The sequence below is a fragment of the Cyprinus carpio genome, chromosome B18 (assembly GCF_018340385.1).
Source record: "Cyprinus carpio isolate SPL01 chromosome B18, ASM1834038v1, whole genome shotgun sequence".
NCBI classification, from domain to species: domain Eukaryota; kingdom Metazoa; phylum Chordata; class Actinopteri; order Cypriniformes; family Cyprinidae; genus Cyprinus; species Cyprinus carpio.
In genome coordinates this window covers 16,816,863-16,832,829 of record NC_056614.1, presented here as the reverse complement: position 1 = coordinate 16,832,829, position 15,967 = coordinate 16,816,863, and the positions used below count along the sequence as shown (strand labels likewise).

The following is a 15,967-nucleotide window of genomic DNA, read 5'->3' as shown; positions in this document are numbered from 1 at the left end:
CATGCACTATTGTTCAAAAGAATGGGGTTGGTAATATTTCTTAATATTTTTGAAAGTCTCTGTAACACTTTATTGTGGTTTATTAAGGTGTCTTTGTTACACGTTACATGTATTTACTATTATAAAACTTAATTATGCATATTTACATGCAAGCAACCATAAGCTGAACCCTAATCCTAATCCTAACCATACAGTAAGTACATGTAGTTAATTAAAGGTGCTGTATGTAGGATTGACACCAAGTGGTTGAACTTGGTATTGCAGTCCAAATTCAAAATATTGGAGAGGGGTTTTTTCACCAGGCCCCTCCACACCAGACTCAAATAACGCAGTTGCCAAATTGACAACGCAAACAGGAACAAGTGCACTTGACGATGAATGAAATTAGATATTCTGTGTTTTCTACCAACTGGCAACCCGGTGTGCCGAAATACAACTGGGTAAACTGGCAGTGGGCGGGTTTCACAAACCAAAACAAAGGCTGACATTCCGGCCCAGAACGCACATTTTCAAAGAAGAATTACTGATTGTAGCATTGTTTTTCAGATAACAAGGACACCTTATTAGCATGTTTCTTAAATATCTACAAACAACATACAGCACCTTTAAACATGAGGACATTTTAAAGACATGAGGACATTTTAAATTATGCTCTCCAATGCTGATCAAAAATAAACTAAGTAACAAGGACACCTTAAAATAAAGTGTTACTGAAGTCTCTTATGCTCTCCAATGCTGATCAAAAATACACTAAAAACAATAATGATGTTTCCTCTTTTAATATATTTTATAATCTATTTTATTCCTGTGAAGACAAAGCAGACATTTTTAGCAGCTATTACTGAAGTCTTCAGTGTCACATGATCCTTCAGAAATCATTGCTGCTTTAGAAATATTTTTTATTATTAATAGTTGGCAACCACCAACAACACCACAGCAAAAACACGGCTTAAAATTATACACAGGCAGTCGCTCCCATTTTCTTCAGAAAATATAAAAATCCAGTTATTTCTAGTCAGTTGATGTAAAAATTACACACTACATCTTTAACAATTTCAAAAGAAATACAAATAAATCAAAGGTGAAGCGATCATAGTGATACAGGGAAGGGTTAAAGAGGGATTGAGCTTATCAGAGATATTCCAATGAGCTGAGTAACTCCATATGATTTCCTTTGTAATTTTATGACTGCCTTTCATCTTCACAGAACATACATGCCTGCGGAGACACTGAACTCCCTCACACTTCCCGCACGTTCTTACACAATAATGAGCTTGATTATATTATTTATGTTCACGCACACCACACTCACATACTATGAATCAAGCATGTGGCTTCTCTCAAGGAGGGGAAAAAAAGCCATACATGAACACAAAAACTGACACATGGCTTGACTTTAGCTTAACACACATACTACTAAAACAAGCACACTCAAGCGTGTGAATTTTGAACTTTTAGGATGTGCCTCTGAGTTATTCTAACCAATAAAATTCATTTTAAATAAGCTCTTAGCCACTTCATACAGAAAGAAAGAATGAGGGCTTGTAAAACTCAATCCTTTGCGAGTACCACAGATTTTGAGACATGAAATATGAGCTTTTCCTCCAACAGCCTACAGATCAGTCAGTTTACTGTCCAGCCTTTTATTATTATTATTATTATTATTATTATTATTAAGAATAATAAACTTAGAGTTTTAAATAAATATTTAAATTAAAATATTTTGTGAGCTGAATCATCCAATTAATTAAAAAGATCAGCCTCAACCAAAATATGTAGGCTATTTTCAGATCAGACATGGCTATTACAGCATTATTATGAAATATTATTACAATTTAAAATAATTATTTTCTGTTTTAAATACAATGTATTTTATTCTTGTGATGGTAAATACATTTTTTAACAGCAGAAATCATTGTCACATGCCAATTTTGCTGCGGAAATAAATATAAAAACTATATTCATTTGGAAAACGGAAGCTCAAATAAAATACATGACCACAAAAAAAATAACAAAAAAGTAAATAAATAAAAAATTTAATTGGCCTCAAAATCATTTTAGTTTTTGACAGATATATTCTAAGTTTTAAATTTTATAAACCACCTTTATTAAACATGAAAATGTCCTGAAAAAAAAAACAATGGCTGGCACCTGAGGAATTTGATGCAGCTTTGTAATGAATAACATTCAACTACTAACTTTGAGGCCACAAAAATATCAAAATTACAATAGACTTAAATTGGAACTACAAACGACTGAAAAATACAACAAAATAAAAATCTAACAAATAAAACTAAGCTAAAAAATAAAGTAGTAAGCCAAAAAAAAAAAGGACTTCGTAACATCTAGAAAATGCTTTTTTGGGGTGAAAAAGGGTTTGTTGATTTAATCTAGACATGCATTTTTCCCCCAAAACTGGCAGAGACATGACATGCGTTCATTCTAAGGCACATGAAATACTGCACGTCACAGATCAGCTCTCAAACGAAACAAATCTCTGCACTTTCAGACTGATTCCTGTGCAATCAATCCTTCCATCCCTTCACTATTCATCACTCCATTAATCACAGATGAGCATATTAATAAAAGAAAACCACGAAGGCCGCAGGACGAGGGGGAAATTCTCCCACAAAGCCCCCTTTCTTTCACTTGACCAAGCAATGGATATAGCCTTGCTGTTGTGCACTTGAGAAATGTCTAAATTTATCTGACACAGTAAATGTCCGGGTAGACAGCTCAGAAAGAGTGTGTGTGTGCTGACACAGGAGCACAGCTGTGATTCTCCTGACCTTTATGTCGCGTGGTAGGGTTGTCCCACGTTCGCCGCTCTCTCCCGTGGGAAATACAGACATCTCGGCCAAGACAGAGCACTGGCTGGCCATCAACACCACACACTCACAGCAAAGTTCACGATATTTAAGGACACATGAGAATGGATTATCACCCATTAATGAAGCACCTAACATCTGGCACACCTTCAGTATCTTGAAAAAAGATATGACACTGAAGGTGACAGTCAGAGAAATATGTCAGTCCTGTCATCGACTGATAAGCCAGCTTCCTAAAAATATGCAAAACCTGGAAGTAACCAGGTGAATCCACATCCATCAGACCAACGATGGATGGCACCGCTCACCCTTGGCAAACTAAACCATCGTGACGTGCCAACTGGTGATTCCTACGAGAAGCAGAGGCCGGCCAAGGAAGTCCCCATCTGGCCACACACCCACTGCCACCTGTGCCCATTCAACAAGACACTGACAATGACAGACAGCCTGAGGATGATATAAGAGTGAAAGAAAGAGAGAGTGCAAATGTAATTATATTAAAGCGTATGTTAAAGCTACAGTACCACATTCAATCATATGTCATACAGTTATGAATTTAAACAAACCCCTTTTAACATACACTATTGTTCAAAAGAATGGGGTTGGTAATATGTCTTAATATTTTTGAAAGAAGTCTCTTTAACACTTTATTTTAAGGTGTCTTTGTTACACGTTACATGTATTTACTATTATAAAACTTAATTATGCATATTTACATGCAAGCAACCATAAGCTGAACCCTAATCCTAATCCTAACCATACAGTAAGTACATGTAGTTAATTAAAGGTGCTGTATGTAGGATTGACACCGAGTGGTTGAACTAGGTATTGCAGTCCAAATTCAAAATATTGAAGAGGGTTTTTTTCACCAGGCCCCTCCTCCTCAGACTTGATGCACGCAGTTGCCAGATTGACGACACAAACAGGAACAAGTGCACTTGACGATGAATGAAATTAGATATTCTGTGTTTTCTACCAACTGGCAACCCGGTGTGCCGAAATACAACTGGGTAAACTGGCAGTGGGCGGGTTTCACAAACCAAAACAAAGGCTGACATTCCGGCCCAGAACGCACATTTAAAAAGAACAACTAAAAATAAAATCATACTTAATTCTCTTATGCTCTCCAATGCTTTATCATGTTTCTTAAATATCTACAAACATATTATGGTATTTTTATGCTTTAGTAGAGTCAAAATCTTACATACAGCACCTTTAATATTACTCAGTACTTAAATGTATAATTGCACTGTAACAAGGAAACCTTAAAATAAAGTGTAACTGAAGTCTCTTATGCTTGCCAATGCTGATCAAAAATACACTAAAAACAATAATGATGTTTCCTCTTTTAATATATTTTATCTATTTTATTCCTGTGAAGACAAAGCAGACATTTTTAGCAGCCATTACTGAAGTCTTCAGTGTCACATGATCCTTCAGAAATCATTGATGCTTTAGAAATATTTTTTATTATTAATAGTTGGCAACCACCAACAACACCACAGCAAAAACACGGCTTAAAATTATACACAGGCAGTCGCTCCCATTTTCTTCAGAAAAAATATAAAAATCCAGTTATTTCTAGTCAGTTGATGTAAAAATTACACACTACATCTTTAACAATTTCAAAAGAAATACAAATAAATCAAGGTGAAGCGATCATAGTGATACAGGGAAGGGTTAAAGAGGGATTGAGCTTATCAGAGATATTCCAATGAGCTGAGTAACTCCATATGATTTCCCTTGTAATTTTATGACTGCCTTTCATCTTCACAGAACATACATGCCTGCGGAGACACTGAACTCCCTCACACTTCCCGCACGTTCTTACACAATAATGAGCTTGATTATATTATTTATGTTCACGCACACCACACGCACATACTATGAATCAAGCATGTGGCTTCTCTCAAGGAGGGAAAAAAAAGCCATACATGAACACAAAAACTGACACATGGCTTGACTTTAGCTTAACACACACTACTACTAAAACAAGCACACTCAAGCGTGTGAATTTTGAACTTTTAGGATGTGCCTCTGAGTTATTCTTACCAATAAAATTCATTTTAAATAAGCTCTTAGCCACTTCATACAGAAAGAAAGAATGAGGGCTTGTAAAACTCAATCCTTTGCGAGTACCACAGAGTTTGAGACATGAAATATGAGCTTTTCCTCCAACAGCCTACAGATCAGTCAGTTTACTGTCCAGCCTTTTATTACTTATTATTATTATTATTATTAAGAATAATAAACTTAGAGTTTTAAAAAATAAATATTTACATGGCTATTTTGTGAGCTGAATCATCCAATTAATTAAAAAGATCAGCCTCAACCAAAATATGTAGGCTATTTTCAGATCAGACATGGCTATTACAGCATTATTATGAAATATTATTACAATTTAAAATAATTATTTTCTGTTTTAATACAATGTATTTTATTCTTGTGATGGTAAATACATTTTTAACAGCAGAAATCATTGTCACATGCCAATTTGCTGTTCAAGAATCATTTATTAATCTTATCAATTCAAGGTTCTTTTAATGAATAAAAAGTACAAAAGAACAACTTTTGTAACAACGTAAGTCTTTACTATCACTTTAAATCAATTTAATGCATCCTTGCTGAAATAAAATATTTCTTTTAAAAAGGATGATTCTTGCTGACAATTCTAGCATATGTTGAATATACTGTGCATAGCTCTATATAAATCATATGTAATACCATACATTTTAGCACTCAATACCACTCAATTCCAAGTGTTTGTTTTATTTACAGTACACTTTTGACAGAAACGTCAGTAAATTTATAGTCACCTAGATGTAAAAGAACAATAGTAGTCTTACGCTAGTCTTCGGCATGTGAAATGTGAAGGGGTCTAATGTAACAGTGGCTGTGCTGGAGGCAGTCAGGGACACTGGAACTAATGCGAAAGACAGGTGGCACCACACTTAAGAAAGGATACGTGAGTAACTTCACCCCTGGTCATGAACTCCTTCCTGTCAGCTGCTCTGCCCTCTCGATCCATTCGAGTCTCGAGAACCAGCTCCGAGTCCTTCAAATCAGGAATCAAATCTCTATAACTCCTCTTTCTGACAACATAAGGTCACACCACATCCATTAAAGATGCAATCCATCACTGAAGCAACTGACAAGACACTTGCAGCACAGAAAAAGCAGGTGCCGTCAACACAGAAAGAGTGCTTTTGGGTGGCTGTGGCTCACAATGGCCAAATCTTGTTTGATTAATTAAAAAATAAGTTCAAACATAATTAGTGTTTAAAAAAGTTCATAATAATTACAAGAAATAGGACAATAAAAACTACAGTAGAAAAAATAAATAAGAAATGCAACAAACATTGTATAAAGTTATTCACTGTGTAAATAAAAAATAAATGTATTCTCATTAAAGTTACAAAAGTGATTTAGTCAGGAGCAGTGAGAGATTTTCTCTCTTTTGTTGTTGCAATAACATTAATGTCAGACAGCAGGAATATTAGACTGCTGTCACTTTAAGAGCTGCCCCGATCCAATATACAGTTACACATGTGTTTTTGTGTCTTAGATGTTTGCTTTTCCCCTAATACTTAAATTACTGTGTTTACAAGTATACTTGCAAAGACGGGTATTTTGACACATACAAGTGTTTGTATTTAACCGTTCAAGGCTTACAAAGCAGCAAAAGTAACTCCATTCAATACTAACCGTCTTCATGTACACGCATCTTTCTGACAGCGCATGTACATAGCGAAATGAGTTCACTTTCACTGATAATTTCATTTCAACGGCTTAAAATCACTTGTTTTTAAACCGCAATGCTTAAAAACGTGTAAATATTATGTTTTTTGTGACCATGTATGTAGCACAGCAACGTTACGTGAGCATGTAACCGCAATAAAAACGATAGTCCAAAATCTCTACCACTTGACAACGTCCACCCCTAGTCCTGGATCACAGTTGCTAGTTGAAATCCAACACTTATTTCTTTATAAATTTGTTTTATTATACAAAATAGTGAGATTTATTTATTTATTCTATAATATCTCACTATTTTCCCTCACACAGTGACAAATGAGGCAAATCATCATATCTGGGGGTCCTTGGCATCAAAAAGACAAAAAAACAATACTAATGAACTGTGCCACTTCTCTATTCAACTGCCACAAAATAGTGTGTGTATTCAGACGGATGGTGCCACACTATGCCAGCTCTGCCAACTAGCAGAGAGGACACCCACAGAGGCGGAGAGAGCATTCGTCATTCCTGCCACGTAACCTGGACTGAGAAGAATCTGACATGTTGTGGACATGCCAGGCCCCCTGAGCGCTCCAAAAGGAAAGCGTAGTATTCGTGCTGATTTTTATGAATGAGTGTCGAGAGCGGCGGATGAATCACGACTTCTGTTCAGAGCTAGCCAGAAGGCAGCAGCCAGATCCACGCACATACACACAAAATGTATGCCTACATTCACTGCCTTCCTCATACAAAGCCACCAGACGAGACACACAAACACGCAGGAAAATGTGTAGGGTGAAGATACGGCTGTATGAAGTGTGTGGGTACGTGTCTGTGTAGATTTAGCACCCGACAAAAGAGTCTCTGAACACAGCCTCAACTTCCTAAAAAGAAATCCCACGGTTCTCTTCTCTGCATTAAATAAAAATCACAAACCCTGGATCTATTCAATAATTTTTGCTGCACGTTTAATAGTCTATAAATTCGGAAGCACGACTATGTATATAAGGCAATAAATATGTGGAAACTCATGAACGTATCGATGCTTGTTTTAATACTCCACAGCTGCTTCAATCACATGGCAGCTGCCATAGAAACAAATGCCTTTGTTGTTTCATTCACACAACGGTATCCATATGGTAACTGAAAATGTACTTTAGAGTAGCACAGTAGCTCAAATAAATAACTGAGACCATGATTTGCATTATTGTACCTTAATAGATCATTTGATTCCTTAATAAATAATTTGATGCAATGCAATGCAAGTTACTTTGGATAAAATATAAGTAAGCATAAATATAAATATCATTACATAATTCCATTTAGGTCTAATCAATATCTAGATCTAGTGTTCAGTTCAGTAACCAATCACAGACCAGATAAGAAGCATTTAAAGGGGTCATATGATGTTGCTAAAAAGGATATTATATTGTGTATTTGGTGTAATGCAATGTGTTTATGCGGTTTAAGGTAAAAAAAAAACAACAACATTATTTTCCACATAATGTACATTATTGTTCCTCCTCTATGCCCCGCCTTTCTGAAACGCATTGATTTTTACAAAGCTCATCATTCTGAAAACCGAGGTGTATGTTGATTGGTCAGCTATCCAGTGCATTGTTACTGGCTGAATACCTCAAGCGTGTGACAGAAATGTCACGCCCCTTAACATACTGTGATGCCATCTCCCGGCACAACGAGACAAAACCAATAAAACCCATTACAAACAAGGCATTTGTTGCATCCAGTGGGGTCATCATGACTGATTATAATGACTTACTATAATCAGTCTTACTGTCTTTTTACACGTTACGTATGGCGCCGCGTAAACATAAAACCATGTCTGCATTTGTGATCGGAGAAACGACAAACAACAAACGCTACTCTACACTACTTAAAATTCACGTTTGAATCATCAGTGGTAAATTCTTTAAATATAAAAAACTTACTTACAGGCTGTGAGTCAGAAGCGCCAGACTGTCCTTGCCAAGTTGGAATTGCCCCACTTTATAGAAACAGCCTTTGTTGACAGACGCATTGTAGGCTACTCTGCAGGTTCAGGAAACAGTCCTCCATAAAATGCGCTGAACACATCTGAATATTTGGGTTGAACTGTTCTGGAAAAGAACTAAACCACTTATATGTAGTTGTGTCCTCTTTTGGAAGGCCAAACAAAGTAGTTTCGCTTTCACAATGAACCACACAGCGTCAATCACGGCGGGCTTGAGTGAGCGGCAGCGGGATAGAAAACGGCGCAGCCAGCTAGCTTGCGGCAACCACATGTGACAACCCCAGGCTGGACTGTACTTCGTCCACGGTGTAAGCCGATCAGGCGATCCACAGCGCGAAGTTGATGTATTTCCTCAGCAACTAGCATGCATCAGCTCTAGGCATGACTAAGCGGATATCATCCTCTTTTGGAAGGCCAAACAAAGTAGTTTCGCTTTCACAACGAAACACACAGCGTATCCACAACATGGCGGCAGCAACAATACTACAGCGAAAATAAAAGTTACGCCTTCTTTCTTTGTGTGAACATTTGGGCAGTGTTATGCAAATCTAACCACACAGTGACGTAGAGATGTGGGGGCGTGTTAGAACGAGCTGTTTTAGGAGGGCGTGGACAAATCTTAACTTTTATAAAGAATATCTCTTTGGGTTTGAGACTTTAGTCTTTGCAACTTTAGGGATCTTATCTATCCACAAACAGCTTGTAACACTCCAAAGAGAAAGGAAAATTTGAAATTGCATCATATGACCCCTTTAAAGAAGCTAATAAGTAATGCCAACTTTTGTAGTGCATTCCAGCCTTTAATAAGCAGATTCCTATGTTTCACTTTTATAGAAATAAAGTAGTAAAGAAACATCACCTGACACTAAAATAACACAAAAATAACAACAGTGATTACAATATTTAGGCAAATGATCATCAGTCATAGGTTTTTTACATTTGTGCAGCTCTAATGGCCTCCATGGTGCACAAAGTCCAATAGAATTCAGTAAAACGGAGAAGGAAAAGCAGTTGTGAATATACTGATTTTGTCGTCTTTGGTGTCAAGTTCAGTTCATATCACTATAAAATGTCCAGAAGGAAAAACCGACAGCATGTTTGTTACAAGAGAAGGACAGTACACCAATTAATTTAGTTTACTTGGTTACATATTAATAAGCAAACAAGTTTGCCTTCTCAGCAGATGGAAATGAAAGAAGACCTGTTTTCTAGATTTCTTCACAAAGAGCTTTAGAAAAACATTAGACATGTAAAACCTCCCACACATGTCTGGGCAAAGCCAGTGATTACGCACACAACCTACAAGGATGAGACACTGGACACAACATCCTCCTGACAAAAACAGACACCACTCCTCGACACCCCCGTGTCTTGTGTCTTCTTGTGCTTCTCCTTTATCATCCTAAAACGCAATGACTCGGACTACTGAAGTCTATTCAAATAACACAAACACTTCCTGATCTTCACATAGCATTATGTATCTGTTTCTGTCATTACAGCAGGCACAGTACAGCAAACCATTTAAAGAGGATTTCAAAATTTCCAAACATCCAGGGACATCTGCAAAACTTTGAAAGTCTTTGCTTCAGAGCCAAACTACTCTACTTGGTACATCAGCCTCATACTAAAGATTTCTAAATCGACAGACACAGGGTCCAAAATTATCTTTTTGTTACAAAAACGGGAGTTACCATTGGGGAAATTAAAAATATAAACATTCAAGATAAACTTATGATCATACATTTTTCAGTTAAGTGAAAGTTGTGACTGATATGTTCTGTATGATGTTTTCTGTATGTCTTTGATTTGAATGAGTCGCATTACATCAGTGAAGGTCAGACAGATACACAGAGATAAGAGACTGAAAAACAAATACTGGATATCTGAAAGACAGACACAGACAATCAATAGACAATAGATACAGACAGACAAGCAAATATAAATAAATATATATAGATAAACAGAGACATATATATGCAGATATATAAGAGCTGAGTTGATCTAGATCATCTGGAATGACCAGGACTGAACAATACAAAAACAGTATCACTCATGACTAAACACTGAGCTCCGTTCTGAAGAGATGGTCAGTTTAGTCGTCATTAGACAGCACTATCTGAGCTGATCTCTGCTTTACACAGGAAAGCTGCAATCTGCACATTATGTGCCACAGCTGAGGAATGCGAACAATCTCAGGTATGTGAGCCACAGAAGATTCAAAAAGCTTTGATCAGACAAATCAGCTAGCCTTTGGGACAACAACAGGAGCTTGCGTTGTTGTTTGGGGTTGTATAGCAGCACTGTAGCCCAGGAGGCTCAGACCCCGTTATCCAAAAATCCTCTCCCCTCCCCCCTCCCGTCTGGGGTATGCAAACATGTTTTTCAGGGGAGAGAAGACATGCTTGTCTGAATCAGAGTGACCTGAGGGGCCCATTCAGACCAGACCAGAGTAGGTGCAGTCACAAAACCTGCACACACACACACAAAGAGCACAAACATGCGATGTCAGCAAGGCCACAAGCGAGCAAACAACTGGATCGGTCACTAGAGTAATAGGCAGGTGGGCGGTGGGGCCAGAAGTGTAAACAGTAAGAAGAGCTATCTAACAGCTAGAGCTGTTAACAGCCCGTGATAAGGGCCCTGCAAGAGAGAGAGAGAGGAGGAAATGGCAGTAAAACTGTTAATAGTAGACATGTGCCAATATTTTAACTTTATAATTTTTTTTTGTATTGCTTTCTTGTATTTAAATGTTCAGTTATTTTTGTTATAAGAAAAATGTAATTATGACATTTGTTATTATTAAACCTGTTATAATGTATAATGACAACTCTTTTTTGCAGCTAAATTTTAATACCGGGATAATACCGTATACATTGATAAAAGTATTATCAATTAATCGCAACATGAAAATTTGATACTTGCATGTCCCTAGTTGAGAGAGGCCGTAAAGAAGAAACAAACAACAGACAAAATAAGTGGGAAGGGAGGAGAGGTTGGCGGGCAGGAGGGAGGAGATTAAGGAGCGCTGACGCTTCACTCCCCCTCACTGAGGAGTCTTGTTTTTGTGCTTGTACACTTGACATTTCTGTGACATTTCTCCTCAACACTTTGCCTCACATGGACCTGGGAACGTCCGTGGGATGCCTCCTCCCTACAGTTCCCCCCTCATCATCAACCGACCTGGCATTGCAAAACTTTTCTGAAGACAAAGAACAGACACACACTCACAGACACACACAGACTCACACTACAAACATAGCACTAATCATACCTACAGTCACCACCAGGGGCTCTGTTTACACTTTACAACAACATTGTCAGTTTTGGTGTCAGCATCATAGTAAAATGAGTTTCTAAAAAATATTTAAATAAAAAAAAATAAAACATTAAAATCAATAACCATTTAAAAAATGAGATAATGGATGGGCAGTCAGAATAAATCATTTACATACCAAAAGATAAACTTTTTTATATTCAGCTGATGTAAAAAGATGCTTGTTTGATCTTCAGCTGACCAATCAACAGAAAGGGGTGTTTAAATCAAATACTGAAGATGTTTATTCATTTTTCTACCCCTGGACGAAAAATGAAGCTGAAATCTTGTTTTTCAGAGAAAAAAATAAATAAATGACAAAATTAAAATGGAGCCATTTTTCTACTTTCAATATTAAATAAAAAAAAATAAAAAAACAACTGAATGAATGATGCATGGATTCAACAGCTTTGGTTACATACAATAATAAACAATAATTGTCATAAAAACAGTTTATATGCCATATATCCTAAATACATTTTGTAGGATTTCCAATTAAAAGTTCTTTCAGCCAAGTGAATTACTTTGTGTATTCAAAGGCCAAATTGAATTGTTCACAACATTAGAAATAAACTCAACAACTTTTCACATCCACTTTGAATGTTTATTCCTAAATGAAATCAAAATCCATTTCCTTATCACCAGAGCTAGATTATCCAAGTCATAAGCAGGTTAGCAAACATACATATCCAGTCAGCGTGAAGACAAACACTGCCAATGGAAATTGCATTACAAATGGAAAGTCCATAGACTCCAGATACACACATACACAGAGGTGACGGTAACAAGCGCATGCAAGAACAGGCAAGGAATGCTTTAATGGTCTTACATTTCAGAAAAAAAGCAAACAATAGTGCTGCTGTGGACACCCTCATCTCATAACAAACACGCAGAGTCTCGCGCACATACGCAAGAGCTTATCGCTGATTGGTCGCTGACAGCAACTTTTGGTGCAGTAATTAGAGAGAGAGGACTGAACCAAATTGACTACAAAACCACTGCATGCCCTTGAAGAAACATCTGTACACAAGAAAAACAAGGCAATTATGTCGAAGGGTGGAGAAGACTGTCCTCCACAGAGCCAGACGGGCTGCAACGAGAGACACAGAGAGGCTATGCCACCATCAAGCCAACACTGAAGATTTGTGTTCAGAAGTCCAAATCATTTTAGTGAATCACTTAGTTTGAATGGTTCAAAAAATTTCACAGAGGTTTGACTGAATCATTAGAAAGTACTGGTTCAAAGCAAAAAATATGCTCACAGGTCAGGCATCACTTGCCTTAATCACCCACAATTCATTCTTATTCTCCTCCATTGTAGAATTAGTTTCTACAAGAATGGCCTCAACTTTTTTGAAAGCCTTCAAGCTCCAAGTCAACATGAATCAGTCTTAACAACCCACTTTTATTCTGTAATGTGAACAATTTCAGTGTAAAATGATTTGCACTGGGGGAAAAAAAAGTAAGGTGGGACTTTGGCAGGATTTGATTGAGAAAAGTGGTTTCTATATGCAAGGTGGTTGAAAAATAAGTTGGCATAAATGAGGGCTTGTTGTCATCAGCCAAAAGTTAATTCATTCATTCATTCATTACATTTATATAGCGCTTTTCTAAGAACTCAAAGCATTGTGGGGTGGGGGGGGGGGGGTCTCCTCATCCACCACCAGTTTGCAGCATCCACCAATACTACTATGTGTACATAGTATGTAACCACAGTGTAAGTACACATTGGTACATAATATCTACAGCTTTAATTTTTGTGTAACTACACATATGTAACAACCCACTGAATGGTATGTGTAAGTACAAATGTTTAACAGGACATTGGTAACAACACTTTTGACAAAATGGCACTACGCTGATTTGGAGAGATGTTGAATTAAGTCGTTATTTTTGTTTTCTTCGTTTACAAAAAGTATTCTCATCGCTTCATAACATTACGGTTGAACCACTGATGGCAGATGGAGTATTCTGACGATGCTTTTCATACTTTCCTGGACCTTGGCACTGTAATTTACTTGGCAGTCTATGGGACAGTCTCAAGCCTCTCGTTTTCATCCAAAATATCTTAAATTGTGTTCCGAAGATTAACTAAGCTTTTACAGGTTTGGAACGACATGGAGGTAAGTGATTGATGACAAAATTTTCATTTTGGGGTGGAGCATCCCTTTAAGTGGACCGTTCCTGGGACGTTACCATGTAAGTACACTGGTATTGCAGTGGTGCAACAACTCCAACTCGAGATCCAACTCCTCCCACTTTACATATCCCTAAACCTACCCATCTCCAGCCCCTGGATCCCATTTCCATGCCTACACTTACCAATCTCCACCCCCTGGATCAAATGGTTCCAATTACTCTTATACATATTGTCATTACAACATGTAGTTATATAATTCCTGTTACACGAGTACTTGGTGAAGTGTAAAGTGTGTCCTGTTACACATTTGTACTTACACAAACCATCCTGAAGGCTGTTACATGTGTGTAGTTACAGAAATAGTACAGCTGTAGATCCTATGAACCAATATGTAATTACACTGTGGTTACATACTACGTACACATTTAGTTACTATGTAAGTACACAGGTATTAGGGACACAATATAAAGTGGGACCCCCAGGTTCCCTCGTCTATCCTTGTCATTACCTCTCATGAGGTTCAATCTTTTTCACCATTCAACATTTGCACCTCATGAACAAGGCAAGCTGGCCACAGTAGGAAAATGCTGGGGTTTCGTAGACAAATTGTTGATTCCTCTGAAGGTCCATGTGAAAACATTAACGGGAAGTGTATACAATCGGACAGGTGGCAGCCCACTGCTTGTTCCAGTAAGTTCTTTGGAGAACACAGATCAATCAGTCAGACCATTAATACATCCTTTCTGCTGTGACTACCAGTCGTCCTCTTTGTTCGGCTGTTTGAGCCTTGGATACAGGTGACTCACACCTACCCACCTCTGCAAAGGCAAAAACATGGCATTCAGACACAAGATTACCATACTGAACAGGTGTGCAGAGAAGCAAGTGCTGACACGATGTGGGCGGGACTGTCGGGAAGAGACTGTATCAGCAGCGCAAAGGAGAGTCACTGGAAAAAAGGACACTCACGATGAGTCGCCCACTGCTGTGGATCAAATATCACAGTAGGGTAACAGCACGTCACCTCTGTGTCCTTCTCCTGATTGTCAGATTCAAAGAATTCCACCAGCAACAAACAAACAGTCCGGCTATAACAGAGCACGTTTCTGAGGAGGGTTGATTTCCTCTGTTTGTTTTCAGGCGGAGGGAAAGGGGAGGGAGGGCAGCTCTGCGACAGCTTCTCTGAGCCTGGGACTTGCACGGTCTACAGGTCTCTTGAAGGCCAGGGGTGGGACTGTGGGAGAGCGCTGTAGTGTTCTCATCCATTATGTTTTTCCCACCATTCTTGTGTGCTTGGGAGAGGAAGAGGGAGCAAGCATTCATAACGGGGTAGTTCACTTTCCCAGGCATTCCCGGTCAGATGTAGGGGACACACTGGCATTCATATCTCCTGACCTTATGACTACAGAGATAAGAAATCATAGAAGATATTTTTGCCCCAGCCAGGTGGTTTTCTCACATTCTATTGACCCTATCCACAAGAAAGGGCCATTTAGGGCATCAAAGTACTATTGTAATCTCTAACCAAACTGACATCCTCAAATTAACCCCAAATTATCTAAGAATGTCTGCAAAATGTATAAACAAATGGATAAACTAGTGGTCAACCAACATGGGTTTTTAATAGCTAATGCCAATAGCAAATTAAATGTACACAACATTCCCCAAAAAAACAAAGAAATCACTCAAAAATAAGGTGTGTAGGAACCACATCATTCATACATACATATATATATATATATATATATATATATATATATATATATATATATATATACATATACCGACCAATAAAGATTTTTGCAACGGTCAATATAAATAAACAAACTTGGTAGGACAAAAAGAAAACATATTTTACACCAAATTTACTGAAACGTCACTAAAAAACATATTGCTCAATATTGCTCAACATAATGCTCAATATTGCCAAATAATCACCC

The 15,967-nt window shown here is 37.7% G+C and overlaps 1 protein-coding gene across 2 annotated transcripts in view; it reads right to left on the bottom strand.

Moving 5' to 3' along the window:
• LOC109104460 (insulin-like growth factor 1 receptor) overlaps window positions 1–15,967 on the bottom strand; it is a 95,519-nt gene that overhangs the window by 66,385 nt on the left and 13,167 nt on the right. The gene's annotated exons all lie outside the window — the stretch shown is intronic.